The following is a 4,168-nucleotide window of genomic DNA, read 5'->3' as shown; positions in this document are numbered from 1 at the left end:
CCTTCCTTCTGCTTCCCCCCCCCCCCCCCCCCCCTTTCCTCCGTAGATCGGCAACGACCCCGCCAAACATACGCGCGCATTGGCTTGCCTACCTCTTAGGCGATGTATACCAACGCGATGCGCAGGTGCGCAGGCTAGCGCACTTTTACGGCGTGTTTACAGCGGTAAAAAATATCGCGACAAATCCAGTATCCCTAGGGGAAAACCCTCTAGAAACTTTCGCAATGCTTAAAATTCCATAACTTTAAAATTCTTCTTGCGCATACATTTACGTCCAACTTAAGACGAATTAGACCTAAACGGAACCTCAACGAACTACCTTAGATTGAAATATACAGGTTTTTCTTAATTTAATTTGCATCTAGATTTTTAACTCAAATTAACTGTTTTTTGCACCACTTTTCTAATTTCACCTAAAGACTCTTAAGCTTCGATGTAATTTTGCTAGAGGTAAGTGCACGACATTCGCGTCGGAATTACATTTTTTGTAAGCACAGTTTTACCTCTCATCACTGTTAGGATTTGGGGGGGGGGGGGGGGAGTGTGGCATCGTTTTCACCCAATCTTCGATGTGAGCACAGAGTGGCGCAGCCGGGCGCAGCTCCACGCGCCGTGGCAAATCTCTAATGGATACAAACCTCTATCCGTAAACGAGCCGACGACACGGGCGTACGGGGTACGGGCGTGGCGTGAAGGAGCGCAGAGAGAGAGAAAGAGAGAATGAGGGACCTTGTAATATCGAGGGTCGGCATGGGTCATGACTGGGGTTCAAAACCATGTAATTAAGAAGAAAACCAAGAAGGAAACTCTGAGTGTGTGCGAGTGAGCGAGGTAGAGTGGTAGAGAGAGACGAGAGATGGCGTCGGTTCAACGTACAGACAGTGTGGTCTGATTTTGTCTCGTTAGTGGCAGTTTAGAGGGTCTTTTGCAAAAGATGCCGATTCCCCCCGGACCCTCTCATTTCATCTTCTCCTTCTCTTTCTCTTTTCCCCTCCTCTCTTCCTCCCCTCCCTATCTTACACGTTCTCTCTCTCTCTCTCCCTCCCTTTCTCTCTCTCTCCCCCCCCCCCCCCCCCCCCCTCCCTCCCCCCCCCCCCCCCCCTCTCTCTCTCACACACACACGTGCTTTGTCGTCAAGACGAAGCGAGACTCAGCCTGGCGCTCGTAATGTCTTACTTTGCGCTAGAGGTCCGAGGAAGGATGGGGGAAGTAGGTGGAGAGGGGGAGGGGGTACGGCGCTGTCTGGACAAGCTGGGCTAATTCGTGATTTGTGAGCGCAATTTGTAAGCACAAGCAACAACAAAACGTCTTCATCAAAGGGGGGCTACCCATAAATCCAGAAAAGGGATATGACGACGGCGTGCTCGGGCCCTAATACGTGCTCTATTAGTGCTTTACACGGTGTGGGAAGGATGAGGAAAGGGAAGGGGGGCTTTGGGAGGTCTTACGGCACGGATTGAACTCTTCTGGTTCTCTCATGGTAAAACATTATCAGTGAGGACTTTTCTCCTTTTTTTTATCTATCTAACCGCAAGTACACACTCATATGTGAGTTCTTGCAATGGCTCTATTTCTTGCGTGTACCAAGTGCATAGTACTGGTTTGCTGTGAGTGCGTTTTACTCAAAAAAAGATGGGGCAGAAATTTTGAAGTGTTTGCGAAAAATATTATTCTTTCGTCAAAAGGTGTCAAGTAGAAAAGAAAGGGGCTGGATCAAATTTAACCAAAAAAAACAGTCCACGGGGCTCAAAACAACATTATTTTTTGTCTCCTCGGCATGTTTTTCTAGTCGAAACAAACAACGGAGTTTCTCTTGTGTAGATTCCGTTCCTAATCCGCGCTGCCCGAGCTTCCTCTATGATCCCCCTTTTCATTTTCATGTACCCCACGGGCCCCGGATCGAGCCCCGGCCGGGCGGCGGCGCGGCGCGCTCTGACGCGTGGGCGTGTCCACCTCGCACCTCACCTGTCCGCCGGGCCGGGGCCACCACCACTTGATGAGAGCTTGTCAAAATCGTGTCCAAATCGGTAAGGAGGATATGGCGTGCGTTAGATTATTACAAGCCGGAGTGGGTATAGGGATTTGATAAGCCGATTTTTTTCCCCCGGAAGAAAATGAAAAAGTTTTCCAGGAAAATAGGAAAAAAATAAAACTCTTCATAATAGAATTAAGAGAGATGAAACAAAGAAAAAGTTGAGTTGTCCCCGGCCCCCCTGCCACTTCAAGTCGCCGAGTGTCTAACGACCCCGGAGCAACAAATGAATTAATGAAAATGGTACAGTTTGGGGACGGATCCCAAACTTTACTCCCACTATGCCACACTCGGCCACACTCGGACGTGCGCGTGCCGCGTGCCTCTCCGCACCACCGGCATGCGAGTGTCGCGGTGAACTGTCGCCAAACTCTGGCTGTTTGTCACGTCGAGCGCGGCGGCTGGGCGCACTAAGAAAAAAAATTACATTTGCAGCTAAAACATTAGCTGTATATGGACAGCTAACTTTTGGAGCTACGCAGCTAAAAGTTAGCGTGGTAGCACCACCGGTTTGCTCTAGAGCTATTGTGTTAGTAGTACAGCTGCAAATGTTCTAGTAACACAATTTTCTGAGTGCGGTTCAGCCAGGTGGCCCAACATACCGCCAAAACTATGAGTCGCTCACTGTGCTCTTGCTCGCGCCAGACAAAATATCTGCTAAGGGGAACAAACCGTAGGGCTCTCCGCCAACAAATTCAAGCGTAAACCAACTTTTCCCCTTTTTACTTGATTTTTTAAAATAGTTTTCAATGATTTTTTTTATCGATTTTTTAAATTGTATTTTCCTTGATTTTTCCTGATTTTGTTTTGCAAGGGATGGCTGTACACTCATTTTTTTATTTTATTTTTATTTAGTAAAGGACCCCTCGGAGCACCCTTTTGGATCGGTACGGTGCGTAACGATGGGGACCACTTACAGGGTGCTTAAACGTGTCTATCGGCAGGCCTCATACAGCGCGGTGGCCGTCCCCTCCCTCTACCTTTTAAGCTCCTTTGCTCTCGATAGCTATTATATAAATCACTCACGAACCTGATCGTCCTCGGCGGGGCGAGCAGGGCGGCGCGGGGCGGCGAGGGCTCCTTCTGCACCTAATAGAAAGTGTTGCACATCACTCGGCGCACACGACTCACCCGACCAATCCCTACTGTTCGAAATCATATCCCTGATTGGACGAAAAAATGTCCAGTTGGTTTTTATATCTAACACAAACTCTTCGAAATTTTACAGTGAGCAATCATATGGTCGTGAAATAACAGTTTGTTCACTCGGTCGTTCTACCTATTCGCCGTACTTATAGAAATCAAGAACAGGTCCTTTTATTGGCGTAGTTTTTTAAGCTTGGGAACTACTCGAAAATAAAAACGTTGGCAAAATATTATTTCACGCGTCACAGAGTTTAGAACTAATCCGGTCCCTCTGAATTTCCCGTAGAAGAATGTTGGTGGAAAAGTAATGTTGAGGTCTGTGGACACATTGTTGGCCGCGTAGTTTCCCTGAAAGAAAGCGTGCTTCAGACAAAAAGGTTTTGAAACGCGGTGGCACTGGTAGTGTAATTATTGTTTCGACTTACTGGTGGGAAAGGGCACCTCCTGTTCGGATCGTTGAACACAACCAGCATGGCCTTCCGCCACAACGCCGGGTTCGAGTTTTGGACCCAGGAGCATGCTGCAGGTAGTACGTGCACAAACGAATTCTCCTTCCAGCCGCCTGTACTGCTCCAGGACGCCAGGTTCACTTGTACCTGTTCGACATTGACAGTGAAAGAGAAAGTTTAAAAACTTCACCATATCTTAGGGACCATTTTTGCACCCGAGTTAGGAATCCGTATCTACCATGTACGATTTGTGAAGTATGCATGAAGTATGCACGTCTTTAACATTACGAATAGCTTGTGCACAATACAAATTCAAAACAATTAGGCACTTTTGTCACACAATCCTTAATCTTTTAGTGCGTGTTCCTAGCTAAAAGACACGCGTGCGTTCACGGCAGGACCGTAAAAAGCAATTTTCCCGACGAACCGTGTAGTTGTCATTGGCTTCGAAGAACGTCGTAATGTTGGCGCTGTACCACCACACATCTGTGTTCTTCCGGTCTCTAACTGCCGTCAACTTGTGAAACACGTAAAACTCGCT

This window comes from Frankliniella occidentalis, unplaced genomic scaffold (assembly GCF_000697945.3).
Source record: "Frankliniella occidentalis isolate FOCC.00 unplaced genomic scaffold, Focc_3.1 Scaffold98, whole genome shotgun sequence".
In the NCBI taxonomy this organism is placed as follows: Eukaryota; Metazoa; Arthropoda; class Insecta; order Thysanoptera; family Thripidae; genus Frankliniella; species Frankliniella occidentalis.
This window is presented reverse-complemented; position numbering follows the sequence as displayed.